The following is an 18,672-nucleotide window of genomic DNA, read 5'->3' as shown; positions in this document are numbered from 1 at the left end:
GCACACACACACCATCCACTTTTGTCCTTCCGACTGTGGCCACCATTTTTCTGTCCTGATCCTCTGGGCTGCTAGAGAAATGTATGGCCCTCGGCCTCTCTCTTCAGTCTTCAGCAGCTGGGGGAGGCCCAAGGCTGACTCCTCTGTAAATGTCGTAAATTGACATAGGGAACAAAAATGCTGAATGGAAATCAGTATCCAAAAGCCTTTCATAACCTAGAATGGAAGAAATGAATCAAACAACATCAACTGTAATATAGGTACGGTGCAAAGTCTGGTTCCTACATTTAAAAAAACTCTTTGGGTTGGGGGTGTTGCTCAGTGTTAGGGCACTTGCCTAGCATGCAGAAGGCACTGGGTTCAATCGTCAGTGCCACAAATAAGAAAAAAAAAAAAACATGATGTGAATTCACAAGAAGGAGAAAAACCATAAAATAGGGGAAGGGTAGGGGCTTTTGTTTGCTTAATCTTGCTGTGAGTCAAGGCCCTGTAGGGTGTCAGGTTGTATTAATGCAGCCAGGATCCAAACCAAGTCCTCGGTCCCTGAGGGACATATTTGATAAGCGGTACAATAGAAAACATTCCAAAGGAAATGGCAGATTTCACATAAATAGGAGAAAGTGCTAATATAACATTTGGTAAGTAATCTAGAGAAGGTGTGACCCTCAGAGGTACTAAAAAGGAGGTTACACCTGGAATGGAACCACCATTTGACTCAGCTATCCTACTCCTCGGTTTATACCCAAAGGACTTAAAATCAGTATATTACAGGGATGTAGCCACATCAATGTTTATAGCAGCTCAACTCACAATAGCTAAACTGTGGAACCAACCTAGGTGCCCTTCAACAGCTCAATAGATGAATAGATTTAAAAAATGTGAGATGTATGTGTATATATATATAACATTACTCAGCCTTAGAGAAGAATGAAATTATGGCATTTGCCAGTAAATGGATGGAGCTGGAGAATATCAATCATGCTATGTGAAGTAAGCCAATCCCAAAAACCAAAAGCCGAATGTTTTTCCTTATATGTGGATGCTAATTCACAATGTGGGGGTTGGGGGTGGAATAGAGTTACTTTAGATTAAGTAGAGAGGAGTGAAGGGAAGGGAGTGGGTATGGGGGTAGGAAGGACAGTAGAGCAAAACAGACATTATTACCCTATGTACATATATAACCATACGATTGGTGGGATTTGATAATCGTGTATAACCAGAAGAATGAGAAATTACACTCCATTATATATGATGTATCAAGTGCATTCTACTGTCATGTATAACTAATTAAAACAAATTTTTAAAAATTTTTGGAGAAAAGGAAAATATGGAGTTTTAAGGAAGAACTTTGTGTCTCTTGGAGCAGTTCAAGAGCAAAGTGCTTACCTCAGGCCATAGCACCAACCCAATTTGCAGGGGTGTAGTTTTTTCTGGTCTTTGATTTAATAAAGACAGTTGTTGCCCAGGCTGCTCTCAAACTTCTGTGCTCAAGTGAACCTCCTCACTCAGCCTCCCCAGTGCTGGGATTACAGGTGTGTGTCTCCCGTCCAGCTTGCACTTCCTGTTGAGGATTTAGTGACCATCTTGAATATCGCCCCTGGATGTCATGATTTTAGCTCTCTTCTTTAAGCGTCATCATGTCTTATCAAGTCAAAGATCTACATTATCATTGGGATGATAATTAGAAAGTTACTCCTTAGAAATAAAAGGGATGTCATAAACCAGCCAGGAACCAGAAAAAACAGAAAATGGCACAGTAACACTTGATTTTTGATGCCAGTGGAGAAGTCACTATTGTTTTTCCTCTTTACCCACAGAGCCCCCCTCAAATGGCAGAAAGTGTGCTTAAGACCAAGTATATCCATGACTATTTAAAAGTAAGAAATGGAAACCTCAGAGCTACAAAATCTCAGGAATTTTCAGAAAGGAGACGGGATGTGGCTCAGTGGTAGCGCTCTTGTCTAGCATGCTGGAGGCCCTAGGTTCCATCAGCACTGAAATGAAGAAAGATTGATTAATTTCAAAAACATAAACGTGGCTCTCAGATTGATCAAGGTAACCAGAGAAAGCCACAGCTGGGTATAATACAGAGATGCTGGAAGAGAGGTCAGGAAGCTTGGGGTTTGATGCACAGACTGCTGCAGAAACTGCCTTGTGCTGGGCAAGCAGGATCAAGGAGCAGAGGGGGCCACTCAGGTGGCACACACCTTGATGGCCAGCAGTTCCTCCTGTGACGTGTAGACCTGGCCCTACCTCACAGCATTCCCACCCTGTGTTCAATAGTATGTCATCCAGAATTTTTAGTTATTAAGTTTTTTAAAAATTATCATTACTATGTTCTTATAAAGTAGAATACAGTAGTCCCTGTTTATCTACAGGGGATTTATGTTCCAAGACCCCTGGAGGTTGATGTCTGAAACCACAGACAGTACTGACCCCTACGTAGACTATGGTTTTCCCACACATACCTAGGATAAGTTTAATAAATGAATTCAGGGAGACACTAGCAAACAATAATAAAACAGGATAATTAATATGCTGTAATAATTTTTAAAAAATATGCAATCATATTTTCCACTAATATTTTCAGACAGAGGTTGAACGTAGGTATCTGTAACCGTGGATAAAGGGAGGCTACTGTTATCCAAGAGACCACTTGCGAAGGCCTTCCAGCCAGCAGTGCAGTGCTGCTGGGAAATAAAGGCCAGAAAAACCTTCCCTGGGCTTTTTTGGTTCTTCCCCTGATAGGAGGCTGAGGAGTTCCCAGCCTGGGGGAGGAAATGAAAAAAAATCTATGAAAGTATCCAAAGTGACTTTTCTCTGGGAATTAGTGAAACTGCTGCTTAAGCAGCTACTTTTCATTGCATAATACTTTATTTTTTTATCTTCAAGGAGTAGATATTCCCAGCTAACATCATGGAGGTCTTCCAACTTGTATGGCTATCCACACATTTTTTCCCCTTGAACTCTAATCCTTCATTGATGGCTCTTTATGTCACATTGCTATTGTGAACTAGTACTTTATAATAAAAATATCATGTTAGATTTGTTTTAAAAACTGGTGCTATTCAAGTCATTTATAAAACTAGACATTATCTTTCAAAAATGAGAACCAGCAGCAGCACCCCCTGGTTTTTGTCAGTCTTAGGGCAGGGACAAGAACCGTTTAAGAAGCCATAAGGTCACTGGGATGATTTGTACCACGTCCCATCAACCACTTGCCCCAGAAATGCTTGCCACAGATGTGAAGTTGTTGGGATACAATACCAGGAAGCATGAAGAAATCAGAGAAAATTAGAATTATGAACTATAGTCTTATTAGAAAAGTGAGAACCAGGATGTCTCATGGGAAAGACATTTGAAAAACTACCAATTTGAAGATGTTAGTATTGACCACAGAGGGAGTCCATACACTGATGTATATACTGATGCTGATATATGCTGATTCTAGTGGGCACAGGAAAGAAGTCAAGAACTAATGGAGGTGGGACATAGTAACAGCATGAGCAACACAGAACAGATAATATTAGAAGGTGACAAGGCAACACTACCAAGAAAGTCAGGAGAGGGACCCATTGCTCCTGCGTCTTTCCCTAGGGTCCATCAGAGCTGCTGTTTGTCAAGTGTCGATAACATTATTGCCAAGTATAGACTAACTGCCTCTTTCAGCAAAGTATACCAGACAGGGGTAGGGGTAGCTAACTGCTGTTTGTAATACCTTGGTTCCAAGGTTCTGGAGGTCAAGTATAAGACCCTTAGCTGAGCACCAGGGCGCATACCTATAATCCCAGCTGCTCGAGAGACTGAGACCAGGCCGGCCTGGCAATTTAGTAGGACCTTTTCTCAAAATTAAAAAATGTTTTAAAATGACAGGATATGTACCTCAATGATAAAGTGTCCCTGGGTTCAATTCCCAGTACCAAAAAAGAAAAAGAAGGAGACCCATTTGAAAGATCACCTGGAAGAAATCATAAGAAGAGGGGAAAGGAGGTCTTTTAATGATAGCATAGTAATTTCACAAAAGGGAGTTTGATAACCCTTGAAAAAAAACAGGTAGTGTAGCAAGATTTTCATTGGAAAAAGAAGTTATATTTTAACAGCTTTGTCATATTTCCAGCGAGAGAGGGAACTTTCTGAAAGAGGAACTTTGAATACCTTTCTGGGGTCACAGGACAAACTCTAAAAACAATGATGTCTGCAGGTGCCTGCCACAAGGAAGTGGGGGAGTCACTTTGCAGAGAACTGGAGAGAGAAATAGGTGGTGGTGCCAGGTTGCATGATTTTTTGGGGGTAGGGAAAGGTCTGAGCTCAGGGTTACTTTTGAAAGGAGAAAAGAGGAGGCAGGGGCTAGGCAGGACCCACCTGGCTAACCTCCCTGTGAGTAGGCACCTGCAGGACCCACAAAGACAACTGTGTGATTTGAAACTGTTTCCACTGTTGAATGGAAACAGAGGTAAAGTACTTCTTCCATTTCCTTCTCAGATTTTCGGTAAGTTGTATTAGGCGCACAAATGCTTTCACATGTCGATATTTTTTTCTTTTTTTGTACCAGGGATTGAACCTAGGGGTACTTAACAACTGAGCCACATCCCCAGTGCTATTTATTTATCTATTTATTCATTCATTTATGTACGTATGTATGTATGTATTTAGAGGCACGGTCTCACCAAGTTGCTTAGGGCCTCACCAACTTGCTGAGTCTGGCCTTGAACTTGTGATCATCTTCACAGGTTCATTTTTGTGTGTTCATTAGATGGTATCTGGGTCAGCAAAGCCAGTCAGCCTTACCTGAATGCAAGAGCCAAAAGCCATAACCACAAAGGCTGACACCCCTGAGGAACAGGCTGAATCTGGAGGGAGACTTGACCTTGGACAGCCCGTGAGGCTAAGACTCAGAGAATATCTTATCTAGACCTCACGCTAATTACCAGGAAGATGCGGTGCCCCATGGACACCAAACTCTGTGCCACATGCTGGGGTAGGATCACCAAATGAGACATTCTCTCTTTTCAAAGTTTTAAATTTGCTTGTGAAAGACCAAAACGCTAAAATGTAACAACAGTCAATAAAACACACTATCAAGAGATAGGATAAGTAGAAAAGATTATGCTCACCAAAGGAACTCAGAGAACAGGGCTATAATCATGCGCAGGGAACTAAGGACATTTTATCAATTAACCTGAGTTAGAGGAGAAATGGAACACTTGGATTGGCAGGGAAGAAGAATTGAGAAGGGATGACCTTAGGTCATGCACCAGATATTAATGTCTCAGCCCACAGCAGACTTTATGTGATGGAGGTCCAAGAAGGTTCTGTTGCCTGGAGACACTGTAGTCATCTTAGTTTGTGTAAATACACACACACAAAAGCTATTCAGTGCTTTAGTCTCCAGGCTCTTCAGAATTGCTTCATGATGAGACAGCATGGGCAATGTAAGAGTGCCCTGTGACAGTCACTGATCCCAGCTGCAACGGAGCCGCCCACCTGTCCCAGCAGTGGTGAGGAACATTCTGGCCCATCTTCACGCATCATGACAAGACTGAAATGCCCCCGAATGTGCCCTGGAGCCAATGCCTCCCATTTTCTCACCTGTGCAGTGTGGACTTGTTCCTTCCCTTTGTCCTTTCCACATGAACACTAGTTTATTCAAAGAAAAAAATGGGAAATTATAAGCATTTGGAGGAGGAAAGAGACAGTGGTGCAGATAGGAAGAAAAAGGTGAGAATAATGAAGCAGAAATGGAATGGGAAGAGGGGAGCAGGTCTGGTTTCTAGTGGGAGAAGGGAGCAGCCACAGCAGGGGCTGAAGGAGATGGGAAGTTGTGGAGAACTAGCTCAACCGTGAAGTCCAGGAAGGAGCTGGTGGTATTGCTAGAACTTCTAAGTTGCCACACCAGTACCACGTTCCACCACACAGTCTCATCTGGGTAGCTTCAAAGTAATTATTCTTCAGGGTCATACATCAGGCCAAAGAGCTGAGCAGAAATGAGCTGCCACTGTGCAGGCACTTTGAAGCCATTCTGAGTTTGGGTCTAACATGGACCCTGCTAAGTTTACTTATCTTCCCCCTCCTAAGAACTGAAAACCATTTCACTACACGGTAGGACATGCACAGTTAGACCTCTGACCTGACAGTTCCACATCTGCAAACTCAACCAACTATGGATGGAAAATATTTGGAGGAAAAATTGTGTCTGTACTGAACATGTGCAGACACTTTCTTATCATGAAACAAGGCAGTATCAAATTATTTCTGTAGCATTCATGTTGCATTATTGTAAGTAATTCAGAGAGAGATGACAAAATATATGGAAGAATGTTCAAATATGCCATTTTATATACAAGACTTGAGTATCCATGGATTTTAGTCTCCTTGGGGGTCCTAGAGCCCATCCCATGGACACTGAGGTATGACTGTGGAAGTCTTTTGAATGTAGCTGAAAAGCTCTTATGTGTCCAGGCGTTTCAGCCTTCTGAACACTTCAACAACATAAATGGACTAATTTAGGGTCACTGAAGACTAGGATTTGTCTTCCACAAAATATAATAAATATCACACATTACTTTTAACTTCTTCCATCGGTAGCAACTTTTGTGTTCAATACCTCAAGTGGCACCTAAGATCATTCACACATCACTTTGCAACAAAATTGGGGTCATTATCTGGATAATTCAGGTGAAAAAATTTAGAATTCTTCTATATTGTAAATGAGTGTATTTTTAGAAAAACAAGATAATAATTGTCTATATTCTCCACTTCACTTGCTGAGAACATGCAAACTAGGGCTAAGATTTACAAAACACACAGAAAACTCATTTTCTCCAAGTAGGAGGAATCGTCTTGACACCTCTTCAGAGTCATGTGATAAAGAAAAACCAAGGAAAGTGTCACTCTTCACATTTCTTGAGTTCAAAAGTAAATTAACCTCAGGCCAGAATGTTCTGTGATGGATAAAAGTATGATATAATAGCTGATAAAAGCAACAAACAATGGCCAAGCAGAAAAATACAAGCAATTGCTGACACTGCTATTTTCGTCACTGCCTGTCATTTTTTGCCAAGTTCTCTTGTATCTAAGTGCCCTGAATAGAGAACCAAAAATTTAAACACATGGAAATGTGTATTGATGATGAAAGCATAATAAAGAATGGACAAACAATAGGTCTTTTTTTCTGATGATCCCTTTATGAAAACTCAAGGTATGATGTTAAAAAAATTCTACTGAGCACTAAGACAAAGAACCCTCAAAGCATTTTCTCTGCACCCTCTTCCCATCATGCTTTAGAGAAGTAGTGACGGGAGACCAGGCTGTGACAGCAGACTAGAAGCTGCTTCACAGAGATTTTCTGCCTACGTGAGGGGAATTGTTTTCCTTTGGGGAGTGAGTGCGCATGCATGGGGAGGCAAAGTAGTCCCCCTTATCCACAGTGGGTACATTCAAAGACCCCCAGTGGATGCCTGAAACTGTGGATAGGCATATGTGAACTGCCAGCATCACTACTCTTGGGTTTTGGGGTCATTATTAAGTAAAATAAGGATTCATTGACCACAAGTGCTATTATATCACAGTAGTGGATCTAATAACTGAGATGGCTACTAAGTGACTACCAGGTAGGTAGTTTATATAACATGGACACACTGAACAAGGTATGATTCACATCCCTGGTGGGACAGGCCCATAGTTTCATCACATTGCTTATAGTATACAATTTAAAACCTATACATTTTTTATTTCTAGAAATTTCCATGGAATATTTTTAGACTGTAATTGAATGAGAGTAACTGACACCTTGGAAAGAGAAATGGCAGGAGAGGGGCTACTATACTATACTCTGTGTTGCTATGCAATGCTGCGAACATCAGCTGTACTTTGGGGAACTCTTCCTGTGTTCCAACAACAGCTCTTTGCAGAGTTCAGCAGGGGATTGTGAAATCACTTGCCCAAGTTTACAGAGCTGGTAGGTGAGGGAGCCAGGCTGAGATTTCAAGAGCCATGTTCCTGATCACTACACACACCACCTTATTTCTGAACCAGTGGTGCTTTTAAAAACAGGGACAGAAAGGGGCAAAGCACAATAAATATTTCCCTGCCTTCATTTAAGCTATAATTGCCAATGCCTATTGGCTGCTACCATAGTCTCTTATTGCCAAGAGTCGGCACTACTTATGCCACCATGCCCCCAGTTGCAGATTGCACTCCTAAAAGCCCATGCTGAGTGATATCACCTACCTTTTATTTGTTTTTTCACTGCCTTTTAAAAACTTTACTAGACTCTCTTACCAATAACAAAGGTCTAACTGCCTTGACCCTTAACATTTTGGCCAACACTATTTCAGACTCATCTCCTGTGAAGTCTAAAGTGTGGGTTGCAACCATCCTGGAGGGAAGCATTCACTTAATGGACATTAGTCAACTTTCCAAATGAAGGAATAGATGACATAGCAATGCATGGCATGTGCCAAGTCTAATTGTGGGTTTTTGAAATATTTATCTTCAAATGTTTCCATTCACAATGTAAAATCTCATATTCTAGGTATCAGCCAAAGCAAAGTAATGAAAGCCACTATTTCATGCTACTGTCAGTTGTTCATGGAGCCCTGGAGGCCAGGAGCTGCCCAGCCTCTGGGAGGCAAAGGAGGGGAACTGCGGCAGCAGGGAGGTCTCAGAGCCCATTCCCCTTGATTAGTGCTCCTCTACCCCCACAATCCTATTATTCCATCATTAGGCTTCTGCTTGGTGAAAGGGTTCCGCTCCTCCCTACTCTGCAAAGGTGTTCTTCATGACCCCCAAACCTGGAAGCTCCACTTCCCTAGCTTCTCTAGCACTCGCCCGCCCTGGCATCTGTGCTCCTGCTGAAACAGGGGGTCGCCATTACTGCAGCATTATTGAAAATAAAATTCGATGCTTAAAAGACAATCATTGTATAGAAAACATAGATTATGCACTCCTGATGTTAATGATCTCTCCATCTAAAAGTTAGAAGACAAATTAAGTCACATGACCAGACTCTGGAAAATACAAAAAAAAAAAAAAAAAGAGTTCTGGTACTTTAGACAAGAGAGCTTTAGCTTTTGTTTGTTTGTTTATTCTAAGATGCAGCTGTAATAAATAAATAAATAAAATGAGTACATCTACCTGCCCACCTACCTACCTATCCATTATCTAACATCTATCTACTTACCTACTTATCTACCTATCATCTATCATCTATTCACTCATCAATTGAGCTATTATGTATCTATCTATCCAGCTATACACATATATATATATATATTTATCTCTATCATGTGTGTATGTATGCATGTATGTATTTAGATTTTATATGTGTATATAGGCATGTGTGTGTATGATGAGAGAGAATATACAGGTGCTAACGTCAGTTATAAGTAAACATCAGTAGAATTTACTGTAAATTATTTTTGGACAAATACATGCAAACGAATTCCCATATTCTCTCTGCATCTCAGAGGTTAATTGTGCAAATATCCTGAATATTATCCTGGACCCAAGTAAAGACCACAACTCTGTGTGAGGGGCTCAGAGGTGAAGCTATAATAGCTCTTCATATCCTTGATCAGTTTAACTGGGAGAGTTTTTTATTTTCATTTTTATGAGGTGTAACTTAGTGTCTCCCTTCTAAGCTCTTAGATGTTTCTAAATTTTAAGGATATACATGCTTCTGTATTCCTTCTCACCTGCTTGGATTATGATAGATAATATAGTCTTACAGGTATTTTTTTAGTTTTTAACTCTTTTTGACACCTGAACTGTATTTTGAAATTGAACCTGTTTTTGTTTCAGAAGCTTCCTGAGCCTTGTGTGTTACCTGAAGGACAGCAGGAAAGTCACAATCCTGCCTGATTCCTCTTCCACCACTGAGGGAGGTTAATGAATCAGCAAGAAATTGCATTAGGTTGGGTGGACTTCATCCAGAACTGTGCTTATTCAGGGTATGAGATGTTAGATAACGGACAGACTACCTGGTCAAGGAATATAAGACCCCCTTTAAAAGCTATAAATCCTTTCAAATCAGCTTTGGGAGAAAGAAATCACCTATTAAATCTATGTGAGAAATCTCTCTAGATTAAACTTTTAAGAAATTCTGTCTGGTCTCTGATCTTAGGTCTTCTTTACATTTACACATGTCCTCCAAATTATACAACTTTGAGATTTTCTACTTTGGGTTCCAATGGTCTTCACATTTGTAAGATACTAAATTTGCCATCTGCTATTGCTCTCCTAGGTGTCTGATGTAACAAAAATAATAATCATTTTAAATTAAGCATTTAAACATCTTATCCCCTTTTATGAATGTTCATGAGTGAATCCTTATTAACACATAAAGGTGAGTAGGCTAATGTATTATTACACTTATTTTCTGTACAACGAGAACAGCTTGTCTGAATTTGGATCTATAATAGTAACAGAAGCTTCCAGAATATCAGCTCTGCTATTGATTTCTAATGGGCCTGGCATGGAACAAGCTGTTCTCTGTGCTTGGGCCTCTGTCATTCCTCAAGACCCTGGGGAAGAGATGGCTCTAAATCAACCATCGCTGGCTTCATTTACAAAATTTTAAAATCATTTTGTTTTTCTCTGGAGATATTCTGTTATTGGAACATCTTAAAAGAATTTTAATAAAATTCTATTTCTACACTCAGGCAAAAGTATTAAATCAGGGAAGAGACATAGATAGTAAATTCAAAGAAAACATTTTTTTTGTGAACTACTCCTGCCAGTTGAGGAATTCCTGATATGAGGCAGAGGACCAGGATACTACGTTAAAGTTGTCTCTCAAAACCCACAGAATAAGGACCCAGGGTCGGCTGGGGATGTGGCTCAGTTGTAGAGTGCTTGCCTAGCATGTGTGAGGCACCATATAAAACAATAAATGAATAAAATAAAGTTTAAAAATTAGGGGGACAAAAAAAAAAGAGAATAGGGACTGGGGATGTGGCCCAGTTGGTAGAGTGCTTGCCTTGCAAGCACAAGGCCCTGGGTTTAATCCCCAGCATTGTCAAAAAAAAAAAAAAAAAAAAAGAAAAAAAGAACAAAAAACCCCCCAGAATATACATCCACAGAACATTTGTTGTAGAGTTAAATGCAGTTGCAAATCATTCACAACCAATTTAACATGTTTCTGTCCGGTTTAACTACTTGTGTGTGTGTGTGTGTGTGTGTGTGTGTGTGTGTGTGAGAGAGAGAGAGAGAGAGAGAGAGAGAGAGAGAGAGAGAGAGAGAGAGAGAGAGAGACTTAAATAATATAAATTTATTTTCTCACAGTTCTGGAGGTTGGGAAGTCCAGTGTTCAGGCAAATTCCATTTATGATAAGAACCTGATTCCTGGCTTACTGATGGCATCCTTCTTGCCCTGATTTAACTTTGTATTTTACAAATCCAATCTTTAAACTACAAGCCAATCTTCTGGTTTCTAACTATATAGACTGGCCTTTGCTACTCAAGGTATCATCTGAGCTACAGGAAGAACATGGTATAGAAGCTACTAGGAACACAGAATCTCAGGCCCCAACCAGAACTAGAATCTACATTCTCACAAGATTCTCCAGTGTAATTCACATTGCTCATTACAGTTCAAGAAGTCATGTCCCCCCAAAATCTGTCTTGGTAAAATTAGTGAACAATGGAGAATACTTGGTTTTTCACAAAGCTAAACATATTCCAAGTTTTTGAAAAGATAATTTTAATCCCCTACCATTTTGGTGTTGTTCCTTATATAAAATGATGTTGAATTGTGGGCAATAGTAGTTTACTTCCTTTGCTTAATAAAAACAAATATTCAACAATATTATGTTAGCTTTCTATTAATTATTTTTTAATAGTAAAAGAAATGAAAAAAAATCTGGGAACCACTGACATATTTGGCAGAGGCCAAACTCCTTCCCCATGCATGGAAGTCTCATTGGAAAAGTCACCCTCCCCCCATCCCCCTGCTGCAGTCCTATCTGGCCACTGCGTTCTGTCCCCACAGTGAATAACCCTGAGCTTCTGCACATGAAGACTCTTCTGTGGAAAATCCCAGTAGCTGCCTGAAAAACACCTTTGCATTCTTTAATGCCAGCTCCAGTTCTACCACATCTGTGAAGATGTTCTCAGTGGTGTTCCTGCAAAGCTGAACTGTTATAACAGTACTTCTGACTGTATATAAAATATGGTTTGTTGATGTATCCATACTCTATGGACTTCTCAAAAGCAGACACCATGTTCTCCAGCATCATCTCCTCAACTCCTGAGACAGATCAGCACACACGGGTTGCTCAGTATTTGCTGAATAAAGATGACATATTTGGAAATAAGCAGCATCTAAGAGAGTTATTATGAAATACTCCATCTGATAGTTTGGAAGGGGTGAGCAGAAAAGCTGATGGTTTAGAAAACCCCTTGTTAGGAGGTTTTGATGGAGTCACTTACTCCCTCTATGTCTCAGTTCCCTTATTTGGAAAATCAGGATATCTGACTGATCTCATTATGCTGGATTATCCTGAGGATTAAAAGCAAAGAATATGGAATAACTTTTAAAGGTTAAAAGGTGAAACATTAAACAAATGGTTAAGCATAAATAAGAGGCAGTAATCTTTGTTTTTAAACATCTTGTCAGAGAGGAGACTTAACATATATAAGCGTTAGGTGACCGTGTAAGTTACTCAGGACTGCCATAATCAAGCAATACAACTAGGGGTGTACCTCAGCAGCAGAGTACTTGCCTCACATACACGAGGCCCTAGGTTCAATTCCCAGCACCTCAAACAAAAAGTACTATGACGTGCATGACTTAAAAAAGATAAATTTATCACAGTTCTGGAGACTGGAAGTCCAAAATCAAGCTATCCGCAGTATGGTTTCTCCTGAGGCCTTTCTCCTTGGCTTATAGATCTCATCTTCTCCCTGCGTCATGACCTGATTCTCCCTCTGTACATACCTGTGTCCTAATTTCCTCTTTTTATTAAGGTATCTGTCAGAGTAGGTCAAATGGCCTAATTTTAATGAAATTACCTCTTTAAAGACAGTAACACCAAATACAGTCACATTTTGAAGTGCCAGGAGTTAGGACTTCTACTTAGAAAGCTCCTAACAGTGACTGACTTAACTTTGTTTAATAAGTACTTGGCGGGTGTTAATACTTCTAACATGCCTCCTACAGTCAATCCACTCCACAAATCGAGCCAGTTGTAAGGTCCCCAACTTTTTCCAACAGTAGGATGTTGCCTGAATGCAAGCACTGGCACATTAATTATGGTGAGTGGAAGCAGTTCATACTTACCAAATGGTGTTTGACTCAAACAAACAAAATAAAGAGATGTTCACAATGCTTGTAAAGTTATAAAAATATAAAACCGGGGCTGGAGTTGTGGCTCAGTTGTAGAGTGCTTGCCTGGCATGTGTGAGGCCCTGGGTTCAATCCTCAGCACTACATATAAATAAATAAAATTTTAAAAAAATAAAAATATAAAATCAGTATGAAATGGATGTATAGGAAGAAAATTTTAAGCTATCGCATCTGATTCTCCCAAGGTGACCAATACTAAAGTTTAGTGTATGTATATTTTTCCTTATTAAAAATGCTTATGTATTCAAACCTATATTTAAACAGATGCACATATGGAGACTCCATATGGAGGAATTTTCACACCCATTTTACTGTTATCAGTAACACATCATGCTATCTCATTTTCATGATGTAAATTCAGTGGAATTACAATTAACAGTTCAAGATTATATATAACCAACACATCTCATTGCGTAGAGGTGTGTATGGTAAATAACCTTTCATTTGCCTGCGACAGCAGGAAGATCAAATACTCAATTACTTTATTTTTTCCATAGACATTGTCAATATGTAACTGTAATAGTTAATTTTACATGTCAACTTGACTGGGGTAAGGGATGTCTAAAAAGCTTATTTCTGGGTATGTCTATAAGGATGTTCTGAATCTGCTGGCTCAACCAAGCCTGGTCTGAAAATATTTGAAAAACAGTATAACAACTATTTATAGGATATTAATATTGTATTAGATACCATAAGTAATCTAGATAATTTAAAGCATATGAGAAGATGTGTATTGGTTATATGTGAATTCTATACTATTTAATGTAGGGGTCTTGAGATATGACTTTTGGTGTCCAAGGGATATCCTGGAACCAATCCCACATGGATAATGAATCAATACACACAGATAGGTATATAGATATTTCCTATTGGTTCTGTTTTTCTGAAGAACCCTGATTAATATAGTCACCCAACAGCCCTTTCCAGTGCCAGTCTCTCTTGCCATCCCCATAACACAGAGGCAGAAGCACAGAAACACTCACAGTGCTGGAATCCCTTGCAGCTAGGAGTGGAGGTGGGACCTGGTTCTCCAAAGAGAAGTGATGGAAGTTAGCGGTGATGTCCAAGAAAGATCTCTGTCTTCCTGAAAAAAGGAAAGATGTCTGTGAACCCCCTTCCCAGTCATTTGGTAAATTCACCTGAGGTTGCCATGCCTAGAGGAAAAGCCAAGAAAGTTGTTTTAGCATCCAAAAGAAGAATTCCCCAGGAAGTGGGCTGCACTGAGATAAGGAACTTCTGGTCATCAAAATGCACCCAAGAGTGAAGACAGTCACCGACTGGGAGGAGATCTCTATCAATACACATAGCCCACAAAGGAGTCATAATTAGAATACATTAAACTCCTACAAATGCATAATGAAAGGACAGACTTCACACAAGAACATATCAGTTTGGCTAATGAGCATATGAAAAAATGTTCAACACTAAAATCTCCCACTAGGCCCCAGCTTTTAAAGGTTCCACCACTCTAAATAGCACCAGAGAACCAAGCCTTTAACCCAAGGGATATTCAGATCCAAAGTATAGCATTGAGAATTCAAACGTCCTATGGAACAACTAATCTGTTCTATAAAAAAATCAATGTCCTAAAAAGAAAAAAGAAAAAAGAAAAAAAAACAACTTAGTAACTCCTCTACATTAAAAGAGACTAAAGAAACAACCAAGTACATGAAATGTGTGGAGAAAAAAAATCTATAGAAGACAAGCTGATAAATTTTGAAATACAAATGATACTATGAAATAGTCATTAGATTTTATATTAGACACATAGTTAAGAACTTAGAGATGAGTTGTCCTGATGTCTGCAACTTATCTAGAAAAACAAATGTTAACAACAATGTTAAATGTATCAGGTTCTTTCAAATTTTCTTTAAGATTTTTCAAAAGAAAGAAAGAAGAATTTAAAATATAACTTAGTTTTTAAAAATAAATTTGACTTAAAACTGATAAAGGCCATATTTTCTCATTCTAGAAATACTTCTTGTAGCAAAATCTGTATCTTAGTTCTGTGTTAAGTCGATGAAGAGAAATGAAGAGAAATGGAATATACTAGTCTGGATGTTCCATTCAAAACCCACATTATGTTGGACACCACAGCACATGCATGTAATCCCAGTGGCTTGGAAGGCTGAAGCCAGAGGATTGAGAGTTCAAACCCAGCCTCGGCAAAAGCAAAGCGCTAAGCAACTCAGTGAGACCCTGTCTCTAAATAAAATACAAAATAGGACTGGGGATGTGGCTCGGTGGTTGAATGCGCCTGAGTTCAATCCCCAGTACCTCAACACCCCAAAAAAAAAAACTCATATTGTGCCATAGGCTGGGCATGGTGTCATACCATGGTGACTCGGGAGGCAGAGGCAGAAGAATTATAAGTTTGAGGCCAGCCTCTGCAATTTAGACCCTTTCTCAAAATAAAAAATATAAAGAACTGGGGATATAGATCAGTGGTAGAGCACCCCTGACTTCAATCCCCAGTATTTGAAAAACAACTACAACTCAGGTTGCAACTTAGCCCTCGAGGAGTTATATGTTAACTGTATTTGGAAGTGAGGCCTTTGAGAGGTAGTTAAGATTAGATGAGGTCAGGCTACCTACTATCTGGTGCCCTCTTGCCTGGCAAGAGTTCTATTTCAATTCTTCATACTTGAATAAATCCTATTTCTTTTACTCCTTGAAAAGATTAGATGAGATCAAGAAGGAGGGGGGTCTCCATTTTGACCTTGGTGTCTATCAGAGAAGGAGGAGAGACCCAAGCCAGGACACTTGATCTACCTTACTATGTGATGCCTTCTGCAGCCTTGGGACTCGGCAGAGTTTCTTCCAGCAAGAAGTCCCTCACTAGACGTGGTTGGCCCCTTGACCTTGGGCCCACAAGAGAGGGGACAACAGGAAAGGAGCCTGGAGAAGTTAGAATCTGAAGAGCACATCAGGTTAAAGTGCAGCCTGGTGTCTAACAAACCTGGACAATGTCTCAACTCTGTCAATTTTTTTTTTTTTTTTTTTTGGTACCAGGGATTGAACTTAACCACTGCACCACATCCCTAACCCTTTTTATTTTTTATTTTGAGACAGGGTCTCGCTAAATCGTTTAGCATCTTGCTAAATTGCTGAAACTGGCCTCCAACTTGAATCCTTCTGCCTCAGCCTCCTGAGTGGCTGGGTTTGCAGGCATGCACTACCATGCCAGGCTCGCTCTGTCTCTTTTTATGTGTCCTTGTCTTTCCAAGTCTGTTTTCTCATGGAGTGATTGAGCAGTTTAAATAGTGCACTGAAAAAATGGAGCAATTTTTACTAATATTTGAACAATATATAAAAAACATTCTGCATGAAGTTATTTTAAAAAGAGTCACTGAACCAAGTTAAATAAGAATCTTCACTTTTAAAATAAGTAGCAATAGAGCTGGGGATATAGCTCAGTTGGTAGAGTGCTTTCCTTGCAAGCACAAGGCCCTGGGTTCAATCCCCAGAACAGCAGAAAGAAAAAAAAAAAAAAGTAGCAATAATGTTTTACCTGGGAGAAGGGGGACACAGATAAGTAGATAACCTGTGTCAAAATTTTCCTTAAAAATGAAACTGTGGCCTATAATCCCAGTGACTTGGGAGGCTGAGGCAGGAGGATCATAAGTTTAAGGCCAGCCTCAAGAACTTAGTGAGGTCCTAAGCAACTTAGTGATACCCTGTCTCAAAATAAATGTTTTTTTTTTTGTTTGTTTGTTTTTATAGTGGGACTGGGGATATGGCTTAGTGGTAAAGCACCCCTGGATTCAATCCCTAGTACCAAAAAACGAACAACAACAAAAACCTGTGATCAGGGTGACAGTTCAGTGGAGGTAACATGCCTGGCATGTCTTAGGCCCTTCATTCCATTCCCAGCACTGCAAAAATGAAATAAAATAAAAATTATATAAAATAAAAAGTGCCCAGTTTTTCATTAGACTTTAGATAGGAAAGATACTGAGGAGATGATGAAATCACCCCAGCATGTTATTTGTTGCCTTTAACCTCCTGATCATCATTTTCTTAAATTTGTCCCCCAACCCCCAACACTTCGTCTTCATTTCTGTTATATTTTTGCTGAAGTGAGGAAACCCAAAAACCATGTGTGGCCCTCTAGGTGTGGCTGTTCCTCTGTGTCTTTTCTGTGCCTGATACCTTCATAACTGGGAGAGCCAACTCCTTATAATAAGTCTCTCTCCTGTGTCCTTGGTGAGCCCCAACAGAGCCGCTGTGTTCTGTGACTCACCAGCTTAGAGACGACAGCCGTTGCCACAGATGTGGATGATGTCTTCCCAAGAACGTACATCAAGAAGGAAGAGGACAATGCCTTAGATGGGGCCTGGAAGAAGTCCACATTTAGACCCGGAGGAAGCCTATAAACAGCATTTTGAAGGCAAGGCCAGAGAGGCCGGAGCAAGATCAGGAGAGCCGTGCATCACACAGACCCCAGGCAGGACCCAACCATGGGAGATGAATGGCAAGGGACCCCTCATAAAAAGAATCTGGACTTTTCTCCTGGCTAGCTTCCGACATTCAGTCAGTTCTCCACACTGACTTACTCTTCATAGCTTCTCTATAATCATTTGGAGGTTTTCTGCCTGGGAGAATTATAAGTGGAAATTAATCGTGCTTTTTAAAAAATACTTTCTGAAGCTTTTGTGGGGAGCTGATGTGGTGCTGAATCCTTACTGCACAGACGACTCGGAAAGTGGGGAGATGCAGTCTTCACAGAAGGCCTGGCTGTGACCGGGGCTGGCAGCACTCAGAGATGCAGGACAGAGAGTAGCTCCTCCATATGGGGAAAAATACCATCTTGGTACTAAGTCTCGTGAAGTGTCCTTGCTGACAATGGCTGGCCTGATACCAGGTGTTATGGTTTGGATGTGAGGTGTCCCCCAAAAGCCCATGTGTGAGACAACGCAAGAAAGTTTTAGAGGTGGAAGGCTGGGGTGATGAGAGCTAATCAGCGCGTTAACCACCAAGAGAGATTAACAGGTGGTAACTGTAGGCAGATAGGTGTGGCTGGAGGAGGTGGGTCATTGGGGGCCTGCCTTCGGGGTATATATTTTGTCCTTGGTGAGTAGAGTGCTATCTCTGCTTCCTGGTGCCATGTCCTGAGACACTTTTCTCCTTCACACTCTTCTGCCATGATATTCTGCTTCATCCCAGACCCCAAAGAACGGAGTCCGCCATCTGTGGACTAAGACCTCTGAAACTGTGAGCCCCCAAGTAAACTTTTCCTCTTCTAATTGTTCTTGTCAAGTTTTTTGGCCACAACAGGGGAAATGCTGACTAAAACACTAGGCAAGTTTTTCTATCTACCTTCTGAG

This window comes from Sciurus vulgaris (assembly GCF_902686455.1).
Source record: "Sciurus vulgaris genome assembly, chromosome: 13".
Lineage (NCBI taxonomy): Eukaryota > Metazoa > Chordata > Mammalia > Rodentia > Sciuridae > Sciurus > Sciurus vulgaris.
The sequence above is the reverse complement of the archived record's forward strand: the minus strand, read 5'-3'. Positions refer to the sequence as shown.